The sequence below is a fragment of the Moschus berezovskii genome, chromosome 7 (assembly GCF_049115385.1).
Source record: "Moschus berezovskii isolate FMDL1 chromosome 7, NW_MosBer_1.0, whole genome shotgun sequence".
NCBI lineage: Eukaryota > Metazoa > Chordata > Mammalia > Artiodactyla > Moschidae > Moschus > Moschus berezovskii.
Genome location: NC_142466.1, coordinates 52,269,230 through 52,282,814, shown reverse-complemented (window position 1 = coordinate 52,282,814; position 13,585 = coordinate 52,269,230). Strand labels below are relative to the sequence as shown.

Below are 13,585 nucleotides of genomic sequence, written 5' to 3'. Positions count from 1 at the left end.
AGGCTTTGGGAGCTGCACTTCTGCTGTGAACTGAGTGGGATGCAGGTTTTGAAGTTGCTTGAAAGCCAGTATAGGTTAAAATAGCTAGAAGAGTAGACAGGAGACTGCCTACCTGGTTTAAATCTAACCTCTGCCCACTTCATAGCTATGTAACCAGTGAGTGCTAAGTCGCTTCATTCGTGTCTGACTCTCTGCGACCTGCTGGACTGTAGCCCTCCAGTTTCCTCTGTTCATGGGATTCTCCAGGCAAGAATACTGGAGTGGGTTCCCATTCCCTTCTCTAGGGGATCTTTCCCACCCAGGGATTGAAGCTGGGTCTCCTGCGTTGCAAGCGACTTCTTTACCGTTAAGCCAGCTGGGAAGCCCAGTGTGACCAGTCGGCGAGTTGATTAACCCCTCTGTGCTTTCTCTGTAAAATGGGGTAGAAAAGTTTCTACTTCACAGGGTTGTTGTCACAGTAAAACAACCTGAGTTGATCCGTAAAGTTTTTTCTCAGACAGGTCCTGGATCCTGTTAAGTGTACAAGAAATATTGTTAATACATTTTAAAATAAAATTTTACTTTGGTAGTGTATTTCAAAGGAATACAAATTGTGAAAGTTCTTTCATATTTTGCATATGCTTCAGAAAATGTCAAATATCCTTGCTAGAGAATATCATTTTTGTGGGTAAGCTAGTGACCACCTTGGTACTTTGTGAATAGTGGAGATAAGACACATCTATAAATACTTAGGACAATGACAGTTGTTAAAGAGGAACATGAACTAAAGAGTGGCAGAGTTGCGTGGGAGAGTATTTATAACTAGAGGTGGGGGCAATCAAGGAAGTCTTCATGGAGGAAGTGGCATTTGCACAGGACCTGCAAAAATAGGGTAGAGGAGATGGGATCTGACTGGCTATCTGACAGGGCATTTTTCTGGATGAGAGACATTCTCCAGCATTCAGTTAATTCTAAGCAGTCATTTATAGAGTACAGATACATATATCGGAGAAGGCAATGGCAAGCCACTCCAGTACTCTTGCCTAGAAAATCCCATGGATGGAGGAGCCTGGTAGGCTGCAGTCCATGGGGTCGCTACAAGTCAGACATGACTGAGCAACTTCACTTTCACTTTTCACTTTCACACATGAAGAAGGAAATAGCAACCCACTCCAGTGTTCTTGCCTGGAGAATCCCAGGGATGGGGGAGCCTGGTGGGCTGCCATCTATGGGGTCGCACAGAGTCGGACACGACTGAAGTGACAGCAGCAGCGGCAGCAGCTACATATATGCCGGGGAATGCTGTTAGACATCCTATTATGAGCAGGAAGGCCACCCACAACACAGAATCATCCAGTCCAAAATGGCAGCGATGCTAAATCTGAGAAGCACTCATGAAGCCACACTGGAAGAATCCATGTGAGGCAAAGGGAATTATGTTGGTTGTTGACCGTTGCCCTGAACCTGCTGCACTGACAGTGTGGCCCTTCCTCGTACACTCAGAATGCAATTATACACTTAGAGAGCTGCAGCCTTATCAACCAGCGCGCTTAGCGTGTTCCGGCATAGAAGGGCGCCTGCTCCAACTCCCAGCAAAGCTGGTATCTCTGCCCTATCTTTTCAGTCAAGTAAACAGGCTCAGCATAGCCAAACAGAAAATATTAAGGTGTCCCAGAAATCTGTCCTTCTCCAGGTCCTGGGAGGTGGTAAAAGAGAATTGGGCACACCAGGTAAGAGATGATTTTCATGTTTAAGTCATAAAAAGGATCTAACTCTCTCCTAACTCCCTTGTTTGGGGATTCTTGCTTGGGGGACTATGTCTTATTTTGAGGAAATTCAAACTAGCCCAAGCAGAGACCACATAAAGAGGAACTGAGGCCTCCAGCATTAACCACTGGACAAGGGAGAGGTCTTCAGATTCCAGCCCCAGCCCCGGCCTCAGAGTCTTCCAGCTGAGTCCCCAGACACCACACAGCAGAGACAAAGTGTGTCCCCATTGTGCCTTGTCTGAATTCCAGGTCCACAGAACCTGCAAGTATAAAAGATGCGGGCATGAGTTTAAGCCAGTATATCTTGGAGTAATTTTTTATGCAGTCATCTTGGCACTTCCCCAGTGGCTCAGTGGTAAAGAATCTGCCTGTGGGATGATTGGGGAGAATGGCATTGTAGCATGTATTTTATCATAAGTGACCAGTCCAGGTTCGACGCATGATACGGGATGATTGGGGCTGGTGCACGGGGATGACCTGGAGGGAGGATATGGGGAAGAGGGAGGTGGGAGGGGGGTTCAAGAAAGGGAACACATGTACACCCGGGGCGAATTCATGTCAATGTATGGCAAAACCAACCAATATATTAATGTAAGATAATTTGCCTCCAATAAAATGAATTAAAAAAAAATAAAAAGCAGAGACATTACTTTGCCAACAACAACAACAAAAAGAATCTGCCTGTGGCACAGGATACTTAGGAGACCCAGGTTTGATCCCTGGGTCGGGAAGACCTCCTGAAGGAGGACATGGCAGCCCACTCCAGTACTCTTGCCTGGAGAATCCCATGGACAGAGGAGCCTGGTGGGCTACAGTCCATGGGGTCACAAAGAGGCGGACATGACTGAAGCGACTGAGCACTGCATCATGGGTAGAACACACAGCTATCTCCTTCTCATCCTCTTACACGTGGGATGTGATCATTTCCAGAGTCCTTTCTGGAACCACTCTGTTCCCACAATTGTGTCTTAGGTACCCTCCTCTGTGTTTCCAGAGCCTGCAATGTCACTGTGACTCTTCCTTGTTTAGCCAGTATGTCTGACACATAACAGACACTCTACTAGTGAGTCAGTGAATGAAAGGAAAAATGAATGATGTTCTACTTTGTTATTTGTCTAGGAGTTCTTTTCTTGTCTTGGGTCTCACTGCCAGGGGACAGTGTGGAATTAACCAATACTGACCAGTAGAGGTTTACAGAGTAATGTCATCCTTGAGACGTTTATTTGTGTTTTACTTGGAGTCTTCAAAACTTTTAGGACCCGATGAGTGGATTTTTAAAAATATTACCCCTGAAAAACCTAAAATAAAGTGTTACCCCGAATCTGAAATTTCTCCAGTTTATACCATCTCAATAAATATTATCTTCAGATACTGAATGGTTCTTGATGGTAACCTAGGTGGTCACCCTCCCACCTTCCTTTCCTTTCCCCTGTACACTCAACCCTCCAACGAGTTCTGTCAATTCTAATTCCACAATATATACCAAGTCTTCCCAGTTTTTAAAAAATGTTTATTTGGTTGTATCAGGTCTCAGTTGCAACATGTGGGATCTAGTTCCCTGACCAGGGCATGAACCTGGGCCCTCTGCATTGGAAGTGCAGAATCATCTTAGCCACTGGACCACCAGGGAAGCTGCAGGGTTTTTTTTTTGGTCCCAGTTTAAAACCATTGTCTAGCTTGGATAACTGCAATGGCCTGCTATCTGGCCTTTCACCTCCCACCCCAGCTAGTGCTTTCTGCTCTACACAGAAAGCAGTGTGATTTCTCTTTACAAAGCAGTTTTAATGTTTTGCACAGATAATATATACTTTATAAAATGTTAGGAGATTTGAAAAAATATACTCAAAAGAGAGCAAGAAGTCACTCTTTGGAATAACCACAGTGAACATGTAGTGAGCATTCTTCCAGATAATGCAGTAGGTGTATTTATTTACTTGGTCTGTTGAACAAGGATGCAAGATGAAACTAACCTCATTCTTTTTTAAATACAGGCGTCTACCCAACTAGAACATGAGTTACATGAGAGGAAGCAGCTTGCCTTTGTTCCCTGATACGTCCCCAGAGCCAGATACGGGCCTGGCATAGGAAAGGTCCTCAATAAATATTTGTTGAATAAATCATTACTATGCAAATATTATCCATGGCACATCAATTTAAATTTTTTTTTAAGGTTTACATTTTCTTATTTATTGGGCTGCGTCAGGTCTTAGTTGCAATACATTGGATCTTTGTTACGTCATGTAGGAGCTTTTCCTTGTGGCACACCAACTTTCTCAGCTGTGGTGCCCAGGCGCCGGACTGCACAGGCTCAGTACTTGTGGCACAGGACTTAGTTGACCGGTAGCACGTGGGATCTTAGTTCCCTGATCAGGGATTGAACCCACGTCCCCTACTTCGCAAGGTAGATTCTCAGCCACTTTACCACCAGGCAAGTCCCACAACCAACTTTTATATTTGATACATTTTATTTCATAGAGAGTTATTTCATGCACATAGTAAGACTCAACAATTATTCTTTTCTTTCCCTGTTTCTGAGTTCTAGGTTTAACTCTGACACTGCTTGGGCAAACTTGAGCTAATCACAGAACCTCTTGGGTTGTCAGAATTTATTGAGTGCCTACACACTGTTCTGGTGCTAGAAATATGGTGATAAGCAAAAGATAAATCCCTGCTCTCTTGGGACTTACATTCCAAGATGTCTGGTGGTCTAAACACTTTCTCTGATATCCTGTGTCACTTAGGAACTGGAATTACCTGGCTAGGTTTTGACTGGAGGAGGGGATGAGGACTGGCTTTTCCTGCTGGTTTGGCAGATCTCCTCCTCTGTTTGAAAGTGAGTTTGCTAGATACGGCTCGAGATCTGAAGTTATCCCCTCTGAGAGCACATCAAAACTGGAGGAGCTGGCTGACTGCCAGCAGAGCCTTCTGCCCAGAGGGCCTTGAGAGGGGCTGGGGGGAGGAGAGCAGCACAGGTGGCGAAAACATCCACGGGACCCCACCTGCCTGGAGACAGCATTTCTTCTGATTGGCAAACCTTTCTCTGTCCTTCCAAAAATGAGTGCTGTCCCAGTTCACCACAGGTGACAAAAACTGATGTCTCCACATTCTCACTCATTCTTGCTTGGCCTTGGGTTTCAGCTCAGCACCCTGATCCAGAGACTAACACTCAACTGCTGGCCAGGAGGTGACTTCAGCTCTGGGGAAAAGCAAGCCCATTGTGTTTGCTTGGATCGATTGATAAGAGAAATTGGATGTTCTTCTTTGACATTTGCCAGGGGCAAAGTTTCATATAAATGGGGTGGGTGGGTGGATGTGAAATAGCAGTTTGTCCCAGGAGTCTGATTATGGGGCCAGAACCTGAATCCCAGGTCTGGAATGCAATCTAATACATGACCTTGAATATAATATAGATTGAGTTCATAAGATACTCAGCAAATTAATCAGTAATTCTAAAGTGTTTTTGGCAATACACACAAAACATGTGAATTATTTAACTAATATGGTAAATAGTGAAACTTCCAGTGGACAGAACAAAAGAGGTTGGATTTATTTGCTGAGGAAGAGTCCCTGCAGGATCCTTTGGGGACAAGTGTGACAGTGCTTGGTCCTTGATCTGACAGATGTGGAGAGCCTCAGGCAGAGGACGCCCACTCTACAAAAAATTCCTAATGGAGTCTGGTTGAGAGGACAAGAGGAGAGAAGCATAGGATAGATCTGAAATATCACCCTGAGAGAGTTGTCCTTGTTGAATTTGTGTTAGGGCTTCCCAAGCGGCTCAATGGGTAAAGAATCTGCCTGCAATGCAGGAGGCACAGGAGATGGGGGTTCGATCCCTGGGTCAGGAAGATCCCCTGGAGGGGGGCAACCTACTTAAGTATTCTTGCCTGGAGAATCCCATGGACAGAGCTACATACCTGGCAGGCTACAATTCTATAGGGTCACAAAGAGTCGGACACAACTGAGCGACTGAGCATGCATGCAACAACAGCCCTTAAAGGCTACTCTGATGCTAAAGCTGAAGCTCCAATACTTTGGCCACCTCATGCGACGAGTTGACTCACTGGAAAAGACTCTGATGCTGGGAGGGATTGGGTGTGGGAGGAGAAGGGGACGACAGAGAATGAGATGGCTGGATGGCATCACCGACTCTGTGGACATGAGTTTGAGTGAACTCCAGGAGTTGGTGATGGACAGGGAGGCCTGGCGTGCTGTGATTCATGGGGTCGCAAAGAGTCGGACACGACTGAGCGACTGAACTGAACTGAATATAGTAGAAACATGTAAACTGTGGACTTAGATACATTTTCAAAGCATAATTTTTAAAAAAAGCTAAAGTCATAATTCTTATACAAATATATGCTGAGTATGTGTTAAAGATTGATTAGAGAGGTGGGGTCCTAATGCAATATAACTGATGTCTTTATAAGAAGAGAAAGGAACACCAGGGGTCCATACACACAGAGAAAAGACCATGTGAGCATGAGGACTGTCGTCTGCAAGCCATGGAGGAAACCACCCCACTGGCACCATGATCTTGGACTTCTGGCCTCTAGAACTGTGAGAAAATAAAGTTCTGTCGTTTAAGTACCCAGTGTATGGTATTCTGTTATGGCAGTCCTAGAGAAATATGAGAGAGAGCACGCAGGAAGGCAAAGCTGGGTTCAAAGAGGGTGGAAGAGATGGAGGTAGATGATCAGTGACGAGGAGAGTGCCAGGGCCCGGCAGCTGATCTGGGTGCCTCCCCTCACAACTGCGGGCAGGGCGGAGGCGTGGGTTCTCTTGTCTTTTTCTTTTATAATTGTGTTTACTTTTGGCCGTGCTGGGCCTTCGTTGCTATGGGGGCTCCTCTCTGGTTGTGGCGCGTGGGCTTCTCACCGCGGTGGTTTCTCTCATGGAGCCCAGGCTCCGGGGCATGTAGGCTTCAGTAGTTGTGTCTCCTAGGCCCTAAAGCACAGGCTCAGGAGTTGTGCTGCACGGGCTTCGCTGCTCTGCAGCACAGGGGATCCTCCTGGATCAGGGATCAAACCCCTATCTCCTGCATCAGCAGATGGATTCTTTACCGCTGAGCCACCAGGGAAGCCCCAGGAGTGGGTTGCCTTGACAAGACCTAGCTGGAGAGGGGCGGGGAGCAGCTGGCTACCCACCCTTCTTTGCCCTTGGCCATCACGCTATTGACCTCTGTTTGCCCTCTAACACGATGCTGTTGTCAACCCCTCACTGCTTCCTGCGAGGCCTTGGGCCCTGCTGTCCTCCTCTCTGTCCTCTGCCTTATTCAGTCAAGAGTACACAGCTCAGTTGGTGAAGAGTTTGTCTAAATGCAGGAGACCCCGGTTCGATCCCTGAGTTGGGAAGATGCCCTGGAGAAGGGAAAGGGTACCCAGTCCAGTATTCGTGGGCTTCCCTTGTGACTCAGCTGGTAAAGAATCTGCCTGCAGTGTGAGAGACCTGGGTTCGATCCTTGGCTGGGAAGATCCCCTGGAGAAGGGAAAGGCTACCCACTCCAGTAATCTGGCCTGGAGAATTCCAGGGACTATATAGTCCATGGGGTTGCAAACAGTCAGACACAACTGAGCGACTTTCACTTTCACTAGAGTAGGGGGTAGGAATTGCATATGGACCTGTAACTGGCATCTTTGTTGCTATCCTTCCATTGGTTTTCAGAGGTGAGGTGGTTGATCAACTGAATTGAATGTATGTGTGTGTATTGGTTGTTTTTTTTTAATTTTTGAAAAATTTTATTGGAGTCTACTTGATTTACAGTGTTGTGTTTCAGGCATATAGCAGAGTAAATCAGTTATACATATACATATACCACTCTTTTTTAGATTATTTTCCCATTTAGGTCTTTAAGGAGCATTAAGTAGAGTTCGCTGTGTTATATAGTTGGTCTTATTAGTTATCCATTTTATATTTAGTGGTATATATATGTCAATCCCAATCTTCCAGTCCCACACGCATATGTGTGTATTGTTAACATTTTAGCACCTTGGTAGGAGTTGAGGGGAAAGGGGCTTTTGTGGTCCCAGGCCCCCTCCCTGAAGGAGGAGACAGAGGATTGCCTAGGAAGCCATTCTAAGATTAGCCCAGATCCCTCCGTGGACGCTGTGTGCTTCGTCCCTCAGTCGTGTCTGACTCTTGCAACCCCACGGACTGTAGCCCCCCAGGCTCCTCTGTCCATGGGATTCTCCAGTACTGGAGAATCAAGTACAAGAGTACTGGAGTGGGTTGCCATTTCCTTCTCCAGGACACCTTAGGACTCTGTTGTCCAGCACAGGGAGCTCGGAGCCCTGGGGCTGGGGTTACAATGGGGTTTCTTTTTTCTTTTTCAAGCTGCTAAATGCGTGGTAATATTTTTTTGGTGGGGGAGGGGATAGTGGTTCAGAACTGGTTCATCCTGAAGTGTCCCATCTGTGGGGACAACTGCTCCCCGTTACCCGAGTATAGACCACCAGTAGGGGCAGCCTGGGCTTGAGGCTCTCTTTGGAGTGAAATGAAACTGCCTCTCCAGGAAAGGAGAATTGAGTCAGAGCATTTGGGTGGTGAATTTTCTCCAGGCCCTTTCAGCTCCGTCTTTCATTCTGCAGTGCCTGGCTGCCTGGGTGAAAGCCATACAAACTATTAATAATATAAACAAGCTATTAATTATAGGAAGTATTGTGAATTATTAGTGAAGCACCCTGTGTGGACTGTGACTTATCCATAAGGTTATATGCTGCACAGGTCTGTAGGGAGGCCCTGGAAGATGAGGTGTGCAGATCAAGGGCACAGTGACCAGTCCTTGATCCATGGCACCATTTGCTGACCCCAGGCAGGAAGACCCTTAATCTTCCTGGATTTCATTTTTCCCTCACAAATAAAATGGTAAGAATCATGTACTAGATTTTTTTTTTAAGAAGCGAGAGTGGGGAGAAGGAAATAGCAACCCACTCCAGTATTCTTGCCTGGGAAATCCTATGGACAGAGGAGCCTAGTGGGCTACAGTCCTTGGGGTTGCAAAGAGTTGGACATAACTTCGTTACTAAATGGCAGCAGCAGTGGCTTTAGAATGTTGTGTTAGTTTCCACTGTATAGCAAAGTGAATCAGCTATATATATGTATATCTCCCCTCTTTTTTGGATTTTCTTCCAATTTAGGTCACCACAGAGCACTGAGTAAAGTCCCCTGTATTATACAGTAGGTTCTGGTTAGTTATCTATTTTATACATAATATCTATAGTGAATATGTGTCAGTCCAAACCTCCCAGTTCCTTCCACCTTGCCCTTCCCATTTTGCTATCCATACATTTGTTCTTTACATCTGTGTCTCTACTTCTGCTTTGCAAATAAAATCATCTATACCAAAAAAAAAGTGAAAATCACATGAGCAGTGATTTTCTAGCAGGGAATTCAGGCTCATTTCTTGTAAAAATGGTGCAGCTGGGTGGCCCACTATTCACCACTGAAGGAATGTTTAATGAAGCCCCACTGTATGCCAGCACTGTTCCAGGGGCTGATGATACAACAGCAAGCAAAACAAGCAGAAATCTCTATGCTCTTGTATTCTATTGTGTCGAGACTGATGATAAGTGAAATAAGGTAATGATGTGTTAGTTGGTGATAGGTGGTATGGAGAAAAATAAAGCAAGGAAGAAGGAGGGGAAGTGTAGTGGCCAGGCCCAAAGGCCCCCCAGGAATCCTCTTAGGCATTCATACTCTTGTGTGGTTCCTTCCACAATGTATCACATTGTACCGGGGTTAGTCTGTGTGACCAGTAGGATATGGTAGAAGTGAAGGAATGTCATGTCTGAGATTAGGCTTTAGAAGATGGTGGCTTCCTTCTTGGGCTCACTTTCTGGTCTCTCCCTCTAGGGGATTCTGGTTGCCATACTGTGGGGATAGTCAGGCAGCCTAGGATGAGGTCCACATGTAAAGAGCTGAGGTACCCCGTTAGAAGCTGGTGAGGAAAGGGGCTTGCCAACAGACTGCAACCTCATGAGAGACTCTGAACCAGAGCTTAGAGGAAGCCTTGTCTTCAGTGTTCTGGAGCTGAGCATGTATTTTCTGCATGGATACCATCACTAGGCCCTGTGCTAAGTGCTTTGTTAGCACTTAGAATTATCTCACCTAATTCTCCTAACAGCCTTCTGTGGTATGCTATTATTACGTCCATTTTACAGATCGAGGCTCAGAGGCTAATTCATTAGTGCCCAAATCCTTCAGCTAGGACATGTCTGAGCTGGGCCTCACACTTGGGTCTCTAAGCTGCCATGATATTCCTCCCCTCCTTTGCTCTTTTCGGACAAGGCTTGTGATGTAACACTGATGCACTTTCCCCTTCCTTGTCCTCCAAGTCTTTCCTAAATGTTGACATTTATTGAGCTCTGTGGTCCCCAGGCCATACTTGTCCCTCTATTTCACCTCTGGAATAACAAAGGGCAGCTCCAATATTCACAAGGATGATAGTCTATCCGACTCCAGGTTCATGGTTCTGGAATCTTGTAAGAACATTTAACAGGAGATGTACCCTCTTGACAAAGTTTAAGTGCACGATGGTGGTGGTTTAGTCGTTAAGCTGTGTCCGACTCTTGGGACTCCATGGACTGTAGTCTGCAAGGTTCCTCTGTCCCTGGGATTTTCTAGGTAAGAATACTGGAGTGGGTTGCCATTTCCTTCTCCAGAGGATTTTCCCAACCCAGGGATTGAACCCAGGTCTCCTGCAGTGCAGACAGATTCTTTACCAGCTGAGCTACCAGGGAAGTGCAGGGTACAGTATTGTTAATTACAATCACAGCAGGTCTCTAGAACTTATTTATCTTGCATAGCTGGCACTATATACCTGTTGAATAGTGAGTCCCCACTGCCTCCTTAAAGGTCAGGTTTGTCTCTAGCCTCCTTTGTCCCCTACAAAGGATACAAACTTCTTGTTTTGTGTTGTTGTTTAATTTCTAAGTCGTGTCCAATTCTTTTGCGACCCTGTGGACTGTAGCCCACCAGGCTCTTCTGTCCGTGGATTTCCCCAGCAAGAATACTAGAGTGGGTTGCCATTTCCTTCTCCAGAGGGTCTTCCCAACCCAGGGATCAAACCCATGTCTCTTGCATTGACAGGCAGATTCTTTTACTGCTGAACCACCAGGGAAGCCCACAAACTTCCTGCATTGCCTTAATTCTGGAACTCGATCTCTGGTGCCACTGGTTGCCTCTTGGTTCTTACTGTTTTTATGTAGTTTTCTTTTGTATGAGACGTCACTAATTATTAAGATAACGAGAGGTGGGATCTCTCACGTCTCAGGTCTTTGATCCACAGGTTATGGGGCATTAAGAGCCAGGCAGTCACTGGAAACGAGCAGCAGGCCCCATGGAGCACACAGCCCCCTTGGACTGCCTATCTATTTCCTGTTCTGCTGGAGACACAAAGATAAGCGCTATTTCACTCCTTTTAACACCGATGTGAAAGTCCCACAATACAAGCAGGATGATAAGCAGCAACTGTCATGGGCTCTGTGCTGTGGTGATAGTAGGGTGGGCCAGGGAGGACTGTGGAATGCTGAGAAAATGCTTGCGTAAGGTGTGGCTGCAACTCAGAAGGGCTGAATAGTGTCCCACGGGAATGCAGATCTATGGTGCACAGATATTCCAACAGAGGACAGCAGTCTGGGTGATTTGGGTGTATGAAATTGACTGTCTATTTTGTTTTCTGAAGTATTGCTGATTTACAATATTGTGTTATGTTAGTTTCAAGTGTACAGCAAAGTGATTCAATTATATATACAGTTTTTCAGATTGTTTTTCATTATAGATTATTACAAGATATTGAATATAGTTCCCTGTGCTATACAGTAAATCCTTGTTGTTTGTTTTATGTATAGTAGTGTGTATCTGTTAATCCCTTACTCCTAATTTATCCCCACTGCCCTTTCTCCTTTGGTAATCACAGGTTTGTTTTCTATGAAAATTGACTGATTTTTTATTATTGAAAAATAATTAAAAAATACTTTTCATGCCGGTATAATGCAAGTCAAACAAAACATCTGTGGGCTCATTTGGGGTCCTAAACCTTGGCTGCACATTAGGATCACGTGGGGAGCCTTTAAAAGTGCTGATTCCAAATCACACTCTGAGTCAATTAAGTCAGCCTCTTGGGAGGCAGGATGAGTCATCAGTATTTTTTAAAATGTCCCAGGTGATTTCAAAGTGCAGTTAAGACTGAGAGCTACTAGGCCGGATGACGCGGAGAAGGCGATGGCACCCCACTCCAGTACTCTTGCCTGGAAAATCCCATAGATGGAGGAGCCTGGTGGACTGCAGTCCATGGGGTCGTGAAGAGTTGGACACGACTGAGCAACTTCACTTTCACTTTTCACTTTCATGCATTGGAGAAGGAAATGGCAACCCACTCCAGTGTTCTTGCCTGGAGAATCCCAGGGACGGGGGAGCCTGGTGGGCTGCCGTCAGTGGGGTTGTACAGAGTCGGACACGACTGAAGCGACTTAGCAGCAGCAGCAGCAGGCCTGATGACCATCGGTCTGTGACCTCTGATTTCTAAGGGCCTGTTTCAGCAGGAACTGTGGATTCTCTACTCTACCCGGGCTTTTTCTAACGTTAATTGGCAGGGGTACCAGGTGTCAGGTGCCCTGGGTGAGGCCTCCAAAGGAAGGCATCAAGTGGTCTCCCTTGCTGTTTCTCTTGAGGTCTCCAACTCCATCATGAAATGTGGGTTTTCATGGTGATGGCAGTTCCTGAGAAACTCACATGTTGTTTCACCTTCAGTTCAGTTCAGTTCAGTTCAGTCGCTCAGTCGTGTCCGACTCTTTGCGACCCCATGAATCACAGCACGCCAGGCCTCCCTGTCCATCACCAACTCCCAGAGTTCACTCAAACTCATGTCCATCGAGTCGGTGATGCCATCCAGCCATCTCATTCTCTGTCGTCCCCTTCTCCTCCCGCCCCCAACCTTTCCTAGCATCAGTCTTTTCCAGTGAGTCAACTCTTCGCATGAGGTGGCCAAAGTATTGGAGTTTCAGCTTTAGCATCAGTCCTTCCAATGAACATCCAGGATTGATCTCCTTTAGAATGGACTGGTTGGATCTCCTTGCAGTACAAAGGACTCTCAAGAGTCTTCTCCAGCACCACAGTTCAAAAGCATCAATTCTTTGGCGATCAGCTTTGTTTCACCTTAAATGGTAGCAAAGGCTTGTTTCATGGTGCACATTATCTGATTTAACATCTTGTCCTGGATACAAGGGCTTCCCTGGTAGCTCAGACAGTAAAGAATCCACCTGCAACTGAGATCCAGATTCAGTTCCTGGTTTGGGAAGATCCCCTGGAGAAGGGAATGGCAACCCACTCCAGTCAGTATTCTTGCCTGGAGAATTCCATGGACAGAGGAGCCTGGTGGGCTACAGCCCATGGGGTCACAAAGAGTCAGACATGACTGAGTGTCTAACACACATACATACACACACACACACCTGGGTAGAATTTCTTTCTTTTTTGTTTGCTCTTTTTCTTTTGGCCTCACTGTGTAGCATGTGGGATCTTATTTCCCAGACCAGGGATCCACCCTGTGCTTCCTGCACTGGAAGGCAGCATCTTAACTCCTGGACTACTGGAGAAGTCCCATGGGTACAGTTCCTTTTTTTTTAGTATATGTGCTGCCAAAGGGAGCACTGGGTACAATTTCTTATTCAGTCACCTGGCTACACTGTCTCTATGTTATATGATAATGACTAGACATCCTGCACCTTCCGTCACCTTGCAACTATGTGACAATGCCCATTGGGTAGGCATACACACAAAATCATCTTCAAGGTCTTAAGACTGAGTACAGCAGGTCTCCCCAGGGACCGTGGTTTGATGGT

At 46.0% G+C, this 13,585-nt stretch overlaps 1 long non-coding RNA gene across 5 annotated transcripts in view; it reads left to right on the top strand.

The window, feature by feature from the left end:
- The window catches only part of LOC129557636 (uncharacterized), a 129,642-nt gene that overhangs the window by 62,001 nt on the left and 54,056 nt on the right, over positions 1–13,585 (top strand). For 3 of the 5 annotated variants that reach the window (XR_016037832.1, XR_016037834.1, XR_016037833.1), the window contains exon 1: positions 1,266–1,709. The exons of the other annotated variants lie outside the window; for them this stretch is intronic. This is a non-coding gene — a long non-coding RNA (uncharacterized LOC129557636). Of the gene's footprint in view, positions 1–1,265; positions 1,710–13,585 lie in introns of those variants that run through there. 5 annotated transcript variants of the gene reach the window in all.